This window comes from Anabas testudineus, chromosome 21, assembly GCF_900324465.2.
Source record: "Anabas testudineus chromosome 21, fAnaTes1.2, whole genome shotgun sequence".
In the NCBI taxonomy this organism is placed as follows: Eukaryota; Metazoa; Chordata; class Actinopteri; order Anabantiformes; family Anabantidae; genus Anabas; species Anabas testudineus.
The window spans coordinates 15,129,590-15,142,189 of record NC_046629.1 but is presented as its reverse complement, the minus strand read 5'-3'; positions in this window follow the sequence as shown (position 1 = coordinate 15,142,189).

Sequence of the window (12,600 nt, the reverse complement as noted above, 5' to 3'; positions counted from 1 at the left end):
GACTTGGCTACGGTATGCAGCTGTAGGCTCGTATTCTTCAAACACACCTCTGAGCCCCTGAACCCCTCCTACAAACACCGTGATTGGCGCAGCTGCCCGACCATCACCCTAAACCCCACCAAGCTCCACCGTATTCGCGCCGCCATTGGCTGAAATCACCCAAACGCTCCTGAATTCGTGCGTCGGCTCCGTTGCACCTGTCACACAGCACGGTAAAACGAAATGCTGGGAGAAGAATATAAAGGTTTAAATGGTGAATTGGAGCAGATTATCACGTGTAGGTGAATTTCCCGTGTGATTTTACTGGAAGTGCATCTTAACTTTCTGAACTATAGTTTGAGAGTGCTCCACAAGAGGATGCATTACATATAATATACTATAATATAAGTTTGGTTGCTGAATATGCATTCCTCTTATCTTAAGTTGTTTTATTTGTTTATTTATTTACAGGTCTGTGACACAATGCAGTCTGGTTATGGAGAAAAGCCATTTTGACAGTAAAATTACAGCCCATGAGGCATCTTAAGCAAGGGTTTCCATTTTTTCTCAGTTATCAGTGATCATTCCCAGAGGAAGGCTTGGGGTAAGTGACACAAATAAAAGTCAAACAGAACATTAAGATAGTGGTATTATTGTGCTCACTGGGCTATTTGTAACAGTTTGAAAGCAGTGACTTTGCGGTGACAGAAAAATAAGTACGGAAGTGGAAGTATAGGAAACAATGTGACGAGAGGTTATTAGTTACCGAAGCAGCTGCTGCAAACTTTTGCACCCTAGGAGCAAGGTGAAGACCTCCTGGAGTTACAATATGTCCACACATCTGGACCAGAATCATGCACTCTGACTGTCCCCCACCCTGGCCTGTGTCTCAGCATGCACACACACACACACACACATACACACATCCCATGTATAGTTTGCGTCAACCTTGGTTTATCAATAGGGCAATGGAATAAAAGGCAATAAACACATTGCTAGATCTGTTATTTCCATGCATTAGACTCTCGTGGTAAAAGATTCAATAGGTAAGCACCAGACACGGCCACCTGGAAGTAAACTATCACTGTGGAATGTTTTAAGTGGCAGAGGAATGAGATTTATGCTCTTCTGAAAGTGGTTGATATGACCGGAGGAGGCATCTTTCCCTCTTTTTAATTGTACATTTCAAAGTAGATGTCTGAGAAGTAATCTTCTGAAGTCCATAAACACCTTCCTTGTAGCTAAAGGGAGGTCACTCCTCCCCTCTGCTTCTAATAGGAAGGCATAGCGCTCGCCCACACACACACACACACCCCCACTGCCTGGCCTGGTTCTGTTCCTGATCCTGGAACAGCGAGCTCAACGTCCCTGAGCTAAGTTTACCTATCACTTTAGGAAAATGGGATGCGGACAGTTCTCACTTTGAAGAAAGTCAAAAGGCTCTGATGAATAGTGCAGTGAACTGTGAGGGGCACTGCTGCAGTATTGACCCTTCACCAGTGGGGGGCAGTCTATTTCTCACCTCATAGGTCAAACACCCAGAGCGGAGGCACAGTTGGGGGGCTCGGAGCGGTTCAGGCTGCCACCAACTAGTTGTCTGACTCTCTGTGTGACATTGGCTTCCTATCACACAGAAGCTTTATTAAATATTCCTCAGCAGAAATGAGCTTTTAATATTACTGACACCACAAATTTATTAAGAAATATGGAAAAATGAGATCTGGCAGGGTGCTACAAGGAAAGACTTCACTCTAAATATTCCCCAAATGGCTGCCATTTATCATTTTTATTAAAAAAAAATGCAATTTAGCAATGCTGTGTATTTTCATTATGCATAATGCTTTAAGAGGTACCTTCTGACAGTATCACCCTAATGCTGTCAATTAGGTAATTTATTCCAGGGGATTATGAGCGGGAATGAGACAAGGTTTCGTGTGTTCTTCTAGGCATTCCCCAGTGCCTGCTGTACAGCTAATCTAATACATAACCCCCTGATTTGTTTAATGGATGAGACTTTGCTGCTGCAAGAGGCACGCCAATAAAAGCCAGGGCCCTCCAGAGGCTATTGTGCCTCATAATGATGCCAGACACACAATGTGCAAGTTATGAAGCAATTTTTTATCATGCGGCACATTGTTTTGCTCTGTTGGTGCCGTGCAAGTAAAGGCAATCTCTTCCTGCAGCATCGCACTTCTCCCCCACACTTAGATAAACCTTCAGTATGATTAACTGTCCAAGCCACATGTTGCTGAGACAAAGAAGTTTAAGATTGAAATACATGTCCTGCACAGATGATCTGCTAGTTAGTCACGGTGATTTTAATTTCATTTATTTTTGGAAACTGTTCATTCTAAGTCTCAGTACTATAAAAGATGTGTTAACAGTAAAAGAGATAAAAAAAAAAAAGGAGATGCTGCTCTGATCATATGTACATTGGTACATGGTCTTGGAGAAGGTGAAAAGCGTGTGCTCGTGGTTAAAAGCTGCAACTGAACTTTGCCTGTTTCTGCATGTGATACTAGGTGCTTAAGAGTGGGCTTTTCAATAAATGAAATGTCTCATGTACGCTAGCATTCACTCCTAAGTCGGCTCTTTTCAGAGCACAACAAAAGCAGCACTTAAGTCATATGCATCCATACAAAAGACACTCTGATAGCAGATAGCACCATGCCTCTGAGTGGCCCTATCTTTCCAAAACAATAAGAGAGAAAGAAGATAGATACTTCTTTAAAAAAAAAAAAAAAATCATTTATTTCCATTTCTTAGCTGCCAGTGCTGCAAAAACTTAGAGGCATTTGTTATTGTCAAAACAAAACGGTTTGTTGAATAGATAATGCTGAAGTTGTCTGAGGGAAGGCAACGAAAAGACTAAAAGACTATCACAACACCTCAGAGTATTTCAGCGTTTTTACACAGTGATGGAATACTAAATCAATATCAGTGTGGCTGCACGCTCTAATCGCTGTAAACACTGATAACAGTTCTATATAAATATAAAAATTAACACCCAAGCTGTGTCTTTCTGCCTTTATTTCACTCAACTATCCAAATGCAGCACTGTCTAAGAGCTCCATTTACAGAATTATTAATCACTGGTGACGGGATGTGTGTCTGGGACAGAGTCTTATTCCATAATGACAAGTACAAACAGTGACAATGAGGATTTTCAGCTGTAGATTGTCATTGATTGTATCTATGGCAGTTGACATCTCAGGCTGCAGGCTGTTCTCGAGTTGTACACAACAGTGGCTAGAAAAAACAGAGATGACACATCATTTGGCATGTCGACTGATAAAAAATTCAATCACCAACACCCCCACCCTCCTGTTCTGCTTTTATGATTATTCATTGTTAATGGGCACTTTTGCAGAAGCCGCGTCTGTAATGCATGAAGTTCTTGTTTTTTTTGGGTTTTTTTTTTTTTTTTTTTTTGGAGAAGTTGTTCTCTGATTTTCCAGTGTGTTGTGAGAAAGCGTATCACTACTTGCTCATACGTTTCAGATATACAATATATGTGGCATTTGATTTCATTAGAGACATTCCACCCTTATTGCACCTAAATCATGAAAAACTGCCCCCTTGCTAAATCCCTCTTCAGCACAGCATGGGTGCCGACGGCCAGTGTGGAAACGCCATAATGTGATGATCCACTCGTCACTGTGTGCTCGAAGCAAACTCTGACTCATTCCTTAGACAAAAACAAACAAAACAACAACAACAAAATCATTTCTTCACTTTTTTTCTTAATATACACATGTATATATGCATATTATATATATATATATATATATATATATATATATATATATATATATATATATATATATATATATATATATATATATGTATGTTTCAGTGGTGAGTGAAAATGTTAATTCTATTCAAGCTTTTAAGGTTTGAGATGCCTCGGGGGATGTTTCCCTATCGTACTCAGTCAAAGTGCTGCTTTGCCACCTGTTTCTCACCTCAGTGTCCACTCCTTTGTTTCCTTAACTCACCAGGACACCTGATTGAATAGTTCTCTAACATGCATGCATAGAAAAATAACCCTCTCGATGCCATATCTAATTATACATGTTGAGTTATGGTTGGTGGGATCTACTACTTTCCATAAAAAGAAAAAACTATTGCTTACTAATTGCATCAGCTTTGTATGCAGACTTAATATGACATATGCAAGATCAGTAGCCGTCATGAAAACCAAGAAATGTTTTTGTAACTGAGCCTAAATATTATTTGGACAACTTGGTCAACTTTGTGATTCACATCAGAAGATAAGTTGATAATAGTAAAAATTGAAATACAGATTAGCTGAGGTGGTACAGACAGCAGGTGGATATGACAGATTCTCTGAGCACTATAGAGGATGTTATCAGAAGCAACAGTGATTAATAATCTCACAATCACATGACATTACACTTGGTGTGAAATGCTTATGTAGTAATGCTCCATCATGCGTCAATATTAATTATTGATGTTTACTGTGTATCATCACTTTTGTTTCCCATAGTTGCCACACATTGATCACCCGACATGTTTATTCTTTGAAAGAATAAATGATTTTGCAGAAGTTTGCAAGAAGATAAATAAAAAAAATGCAGTAATAAACATATGAAAACTAAACGTGGATTGTAAGTTCAGACCAGACTGAGATGATAACTAGTGAAAGCCAGAGCCCTACTCCAAGAGCGATGATGTCTATCAGCTTAAGTTCAAGGCAGCTGAACCAGTGCGAAAATGACAGAATCCATCACTGAAGCTAAAAACAACAATCCGGATGTCTGCGAGGGGAAGAAATTTGGGTATGTTTACATCAGTGCAGCAGTCCAGCTGGGTATGAATCACACAAAGTGTCTATTCCCTGTATGTCATTTATTCCCGTTTATTAAGAAAGAGGAAGCAACAGGAAATATTCCGCTTTGCGGCGGATTGTTTGTAAATTTGTCACATTTAAAGAGACAAGCACGCAACAATAGAGGTATTGTTTTTTATACGTGGGTGTGTGTGTGGGTGTGTGCTGTATACTTACAGCTTTTTCCCTTCACATTTTTCCTCTGATCAAGCCCCATCGTAGTGGCTAAACAGTCGACTGAAACTCTGACAGCCTCTGCATGTGTCTGACTCAGTGAGCAATAAGCAGCATTAGCACATTACACACACATGATTACGTGGCCATTTCCTCAGTGAATGAGTCTCATCAGAAGTCACTGAAGAAGCCACTGAGTGTGTAATTGTTTCCCATTAGGGGAAACGTTGACTGCCATCCAGTAGCATCTAACTGCGCCGTTTGCTGACGAATGCTCGCTGTCCACTGAGTGGAGCCGGCTAATTCTGCTGTAGGTTGTGATGGAATTGCTCAAATCCCCAAAACCACCAGATCAGTTTTAGGGTGAAGGTGATACATCGCATTGCTCTCTCTCTCTCTCTCTCTCTCTCTTGTCTTCTTTTTTTTTTTTTTTTTCAGTGAGAAAGGAACTGCAGGGCAAGAGTTTAGATGTTTCTCGATTCACTGCAGTGACACCAGACTTTAAACATTATTATCAGTCACATAAACGCCTGGAGCTCTGACGTCTTTGTAGTTCAGTTGCAGTCAGCGCTGTCTGACGGTGTTAGACCATGTTTTTTGAAGTTCAACTTAGAGATTATCAGAAGAAGCAAAGTCCAGTCTCACGTTTTGGATGAATTTACTGTTTTATATTATGTGCACATACTGTACGTGTTTGAATCCCTGCTGCATTTAACCTAGATTAGTTCATTTCAAATTGCAAATTACAGGCTGGGCAAAAGTTCAAATAAGGGCCAACAAGGTCGAGTTAGAGCTGAGGATGAGGCACAGACAGGACTTTACCTAAGTTATTAATGGCTGCCTGAGATGAGCTGTGATGCTGCACAGTTAAGGTGATGGGGGGGAAAAAAGGAATAGTTGCATTAGTCAAGAGGTTTTGCTTTACACTGCTGCCATCTACAGGGTAGAAAAGAGCATGTCACCATCACACAGCACACAGCATTGTTTTTTTTTCTACAGCTGCTACATATGCAAAGACAACGTTTATCAAGTGACCACTAGATGGCAGCAAAAGAAAGACTCTGGTGTTGCATGCTGCCAGTTGTCCAAGAGCACAGGTGCTGCAAAAAGAAAAAAAGCCATTTTAATGGATGAGTGAGCAAACAGACAGAGAAAAAGAAGCAAAGGGTATTAATGTCCAGACCAAAAGAAAAAAATCTCTAACAGTGCTTTACAGAACTCAGCTTTTCCCAATATGTGGCCATATGTGGACAGTGGACTGCTCTTTAGACACAATATGTCATTAACAAAGTAAAAAAAAAATTAAATACATTATTTTAGCTGTAAAACACAAATGTAGGGGGTTGAAATGATGGTTTTGTAACAAACTTGCACTAAATTTAATAAAAGTTACTACCTCCACTAATAGGACTTCCTTTTCCTGTTTCCATAGAAAGTAAAGCTTCATTATACAGTAGATGCATGGCTGCTCACGTGAAATTGTTCCATAAGGTTCAATAGATGTAAAACCATTCAGAATCAAATGTCACGGCCAAAGCTCTTTTCCTATGAGCTAAGAAAAGCAAAGCCAAGAAAGACGTGACCTCTCTGCACATTTGTCTTTTGTTGTCACGCCTATGTTGGGCTGACTTCACCAGTGAAAGTGACTTCAAACCCGAACATGATTTGGAGGAAAAACACAAACAAGCCACAACACTGAAATGGCGAATTACGACTTACATAAACATGTCACTTAAAATTGTTTCGGAAACAAATGAGGTGCGAAATAAGCACCAGCTCTTCGACCAGCAAGACCCCAATATAGATCACAGCTAGCCTCATAAACAGCTTTTTGTGCAGTCATATTATTGCTTTTAGCGACAGAGTGAGGCGACACATCGCATACACATAGTCTAATCACATCACTGTGGCAATAAAATCAGCTTTTTGAATGCTTTATGAATCGATTGGTTTGAATCTTCTACCATTTCATGTTGGTGACTTAGTGTTAAAGGGAAATTTTAATGTGGGGACAGAGAAAAATATACATGAATATATATGTATACAGTTCCTTGTACCCAGTTTCACAGCCCTTTTAGTCACGTTACAAAGAATGATCTCAGTCTCAGAAACTGTTGATGACAAAAACCATGCATCAGTGTTAAAAGTGTGCTCACTTTGGATGACAGCAGAATAGTGACAACTCAAATGATGCAGGAAATGTCATTTTATGTTGTGTGATGTTAGCATGTGATCCTACTTAAAAGAACATTACAATAAGTAATGCTAAGATGAGCAGTGACAAACTCATCTGGATTTTAACAAGGCTCTCCATTTGCCATTCGAGCACTACAAAGGACAAAGTGGGTCTGGAGGTGTTAGAATCAGTCGAACACCACATATAGTTTTAGTAAACGATGTTTCCACAAGTCTTTTGTTTATAGCGCATCACTTTTTCTGGAAGAGGCCCGACTAGGCACTGTGGGCCTCAGCGCTGGTTAGAAGTGTGTCAGTCTTTCCATCTAAGTCTTCTCCATTGCTCTCTTGACCCAAGAACCTGCAACCACAAGAAAAGCGCTGACATTTAAAAAGCAATAGGGTGCGAAGTGTGCCAAAAGTGGTAGCACCACCTGCTTGATTTTTTTTAACCCTCTTCTTACTCGTTTCCCTGAGTTGCGAGATAAACTCAGCGTGTGAAATACTGATTGCCAGAGGCTAGCAGGCAGTTTCTCCACTAAATAAGTAGCAATTAATCACCAGAAAGAACTACTGTAATCACTGTAATTACAATTGAGTCATTTGATTCATGTCATTATGAGGACAGCCACAGGTCTCCTCTAACTTCAGCTATAGCTAATTCAGTATTACCTATACATGAAATAAGTGGATTTATAAGCACAGGGAAACATCAGTTTTTCTTATTGTTATTATTTTATTTAATATTTTTTGCACTGAAACTGAATTTTGTTTCTCATGGTCTGTTTTCATTTCACAAATCATCATAATGGCAGGACTAACAATGGTGACAGCCTTTCACAATGAGCAACAGTATTCTCCCAGCCTCTTCTGAGAAGTACAGTGATGCCAAACCTTTCAGAGTCATTGACAACACGTCAGCATCATTGTACAGAAACAAGTGTGACTGTGATCGCCCGTGTTGATACCTTACAGACAGCAAAACACATGTTGACTACAAAGTAGAGCACGAAAGGTGCCCTCATTCAAAACCCCATTTCAGTCTGAGTGTTGCTGTTTTGTCAAAACCCTGTCATCACAAAAGGTAATGTACTATAAAGACGACTGAAGTGTTATGCTGGCAGAGACGCTGCAGTGTGATGCGATGCTGACACATAGTTAAGTGCAGGAAAATACAGGGAGGAGCCCACATTTTGTGTCTCCCCAGCGCACATTCGGTTGCAGTAAATGTGATGCAAATGGAATAACATGAAGGGCTGACATTTAGTTTTGCACTTTGGTTTACAGTATGTGTGGTTGCCCTTTAAATCACTTGAGATCATTTTGAAAATGACTCCTTCAGTCGACCCCTTTTAGGTCCCACCCCCGAAAATTGTCAATACACTCTGTAGAGGATTAGCAGATTTTTTCACAGTCAAACTGAAAATGATTTTTAAAAAAGTCTCTATATATGTATATCTACATATATATATAGATATACATATACAGTCCTGATCTATTTTTGGACATGATAGTGATCACATGCATTTCTCAGTGTATGGCTGTGACATTCAGGGACTCAATATAGCACTGAATTGATGAAACTTCCTTCTCTTTATTTGTCTGTGCGAAAAAAACAGGGTTTTGTGTTCACACATATTTCCTGTTTTCAGTTCAGCACATTGCAGCTGTGTATCCATTTATGTCAAACCACCAGTGCCTGTATCCCCACATCCCAGTGCCAGGTTCCTCCAGTAAACTTGTGGCTGTCTGCTTCATGACAGCCCTCAAACTGTATCTCGCTTCCCAATGTATTTTCACAGTTCAAGCTGATCAGCAGGTGTGCACTGCTCTACACCCCACTTTCTCTCTTTCTGTCACGTTCTCTTATCTTCCTGTGTGAGATACATTCATCCCTCTCTCTCTCTCGGTTTCTCTATTATTGCTTCTCTCTGTCTCTTCCCCACTCTCTCTGTCTTACTTCCCAAGAAGCATCTGATGTATGCGCTAATGTGCTTTCTTGGTTACTTTCCCATCTTGCCCTCGCTGCCTTTGCTTTCTCTTTCCTCTTGCGTCTGTTTTGTTCTTCGTCTGAGTTTGCCACTGCCTTTTCTGGGCTAAGATGCAGCTGCACATGATTGTTTTTGTCTTAAAGGCTTCTCTCCGGTTGTCTATTTCTTTGTGATGTTGTTCACCCCAGAGTTCCTCCCCACTAGACATGGGTGCAAAACGCGGCTAAGCAAAGGAAGGAAAGTGGAAGTTCCCCCACAGTCCTACTTCCTCCCCACATGAGAATATTGTGACTTTGTCTTTTAAGCACTCTGACCACAAACCCAACATTACTCAGAGGCCTTTGCAATGACAAGAATCTTCCTCATACATGCACGCTGTGCACAGGGTGTCAAAAAGCTGGCCTCAAAAGTTTAGACCAGCAGCAGCTTCATTTCCAGCTAACTGCAAACATAGCAAACAAGCCTTTGAGAGTGGTAATTGGCATGCAATAAAATATTTGGGAGTTGCTAACGTTGTATCAAGCATGCAACTGAGCGTGTTGCAAGTGTGTTTGTACAGAAGGAGTCACAGATACTGTAATGTCATGTCAGTGCAAAGCCAAAACACAAGTATTCCCGACCGATTGTCAAGCTTGATAGCGCCACCGCTTCCACTACCTCCCCCCAACGTTTCAACACTGACATTACGCCAATCAGTCTCTAAAAGTGCATTAATCTCTTTCCCAGCTTCTAACATTACATCAGCAAATGTGATACCAGATATCGACTGTGATTCAACTAGCCTTAGTAACTTCTTAAACATGGGTGTGTAGCAGAAACGAACAGGGTGTGTGCAAGTGTGGGTTGTTGCCGTGCATGTATGTGTGTGTGTGTTGGTGTGCGTGTGTGTGTGTGTGTGAGTGTGGCATGTGTGAAGTTTTAAGGGCCAGTCCAAACATCCACCACTACCTGGCAAGAAAAACAGGAATAGGACTTGTCACCGGGTGATTGCACAATCTTGCTGAGGATTCACACTTGGCTGAAAAAGGTCTGGAACTGCTCCCTGCTCTGTAACTTGAAACCTAGAGGACAGGCTATACAGCCTGTAGACAAAAGCAACACTGATTCCAATGTGCTAATAAATTACACTGACAATCCACCGGCGTTCTTTGACATAGCATGGTGTCACTCAAACATCATGCCACCATCATTCTTAGCGTCTGTGTCGTATGTGTATGTAATTATCAGTGGTAATTGGCTTGTAAAAAAGTAAAATATATAATTTTCCCACTAAAACAGAAATTACACGGAGCAAACAGCCAGAGATTGCACTTCTGTTTGGCCATATTTCCTCCAGATTATACAGTATTTTTATTAGCCTGGTTTGCACTTTAGATGCTGTGTAATGGTTGAATGTTTGTAGACCACTATGAGGTGTGATTTGCTGTTAATCTGAGCGTGTGAGGTTTGCCTGCGTACGCACACTACATGTAGGTGTGGATGGCAATAATTTTGACACCTCTAGACAGACACTTATTGTCTAACAGGATCTGCAGAAGAAGCAGCATGGCCAGTGGAACTCGACGGAGGAGGTCTTACAGCCAGAGCCACAAAGCTGTCTCAGCCCTCTGTCCTGAGTGGAAAATAAAAAAAAAAATCTCTTATGGCCAACTTCTTCTCAGCGTAATATCTAAAACTCAGCTGCTGTTTTAATATAAAACTCCCAGGTTTAACAAACACACAGTGTTTGTCAGATATAAATATAATGTGGATGTATAAGGCGTGTTGTTGGGAGGCGCTGTGTTGTTTCACATGCGAGAATCTTAAAATACACCTTTAAATGTAAATAATGTGAATTATTATTAAATATGACTCTAATGTCAAGTAGGATGTGAGAAGCAAAAACACATTCAGTTGAGACAGTTAAGCGACCTGTTGATCACACAGGTCTGGTCTTTAACGTGTCATACTGACCAGTCGGGCATCACGTCACGGCTCCAATCTACACTCTTGAAAGGTTCCGGCAGGTTCTTGCGCGATCGTCTTCACTGAGGATTCAAATAGACAAAAACAAACATAAATCCCATTGATTTATGCAGCTTTGGTTTTGTTTGTGTAAATCACATTGATTCATGTCATACGCCGTTTCATTTTGCAGTCCTCAGACGCAAAGCAGCAAGAAATAATCAGGAAATAATGATTGTGCTAAGGAGATCACCCTTTATGTCACATGTATCACTTAAATAGTAAATTATTTTTAAAATGAGTTAAAAAGTTATTTCAAAGAGCTTTGAGGTTTTACAGTTCTTTATTATTTTACAAAACAACGTGGTTAATAATTTTCATCACAGCCTAACATGGAGAAAAAAAGCAAATACGAGGGTGAAATTTAATTAAAAAATACATTTTTTAAAATGAGCCCCCGTGTCTTATTTCCCCTAATAACTGGATGTCTGAGAAAATGAAAGATAGCTGCAGTCTACCAGAAGAACACCAGAAAGTGATAGCAGGTGTTTTACTCCTGTGTTGAAAGTATGAGTCAAACAGAGATATGATCTAGATGGGAACAAACAACAACTGACAAGCAGGTAAATAGAAAAATCTAAAGATGAAAAGATACAGTTTGGGGTCTGTTCAGACTTTACACTTCTCAGTTCTCCTACCGCCTTCAGGCAGCTTTGATTTGGTATGTGTTTGCTGTATGAGTGTGTGTGTGTGTGCGCAATAGACAGATTAAAGAAGTAAGGGGGTGAGGAAGACTGCTCTGACATTTAGAGGCTTCAGCAGGCTCAGGCGCCCACCTGTTCATAGACAAAGACTGGAGAAAAACAAACATCAGTCGTTACACTGCAAACCAAGGCAAGTCATTAGGGTTGTACAGTCTAGTGCAGCAGGCCTTGCTATCAGGTACTAGCAGAGGTGTTTAAAGTATACAAACTCAATACTCGAGTAAAAGTACTCGCGCAGAAAAATACTCCCAGTACAAGTAGAAAAACCTTTATGTAAAAGTATTTAGGTAAGTCTAACCTAAGTAAAAAAAAGTAGTAAAAAGGTTAAAAAGTACTTCATTTACTTTATCTGTGTGTATTTTAAACGTTGAATGTTGAAGTAATGCTGGTGATTCTAATGTGTTGATGCCTACAAACTGTGAAGTAAAAACTCCACCACCTAAAAGGAGGTTTGCCCAAAAATGATGCATCAGCATTTTATTAATATATAACTCATTTTATAAAATTATAACTCAGCAAAAAGTAACTAGCAACTAATCTTGTTCAAATTAATGCAGTGGAGTAAAAGTAAAAGTAACTTAAAATGGAAATACTTCATTAAAGTACAAGTACAAGTGCAGTACTTGAGTAAATGTACTTAATTAATTACTTACTTAAAAAAAGTGGGTTCAAAATTTAAGGTCTACCTCCAAAACAATTCACATACTGTATGTTTCCACTA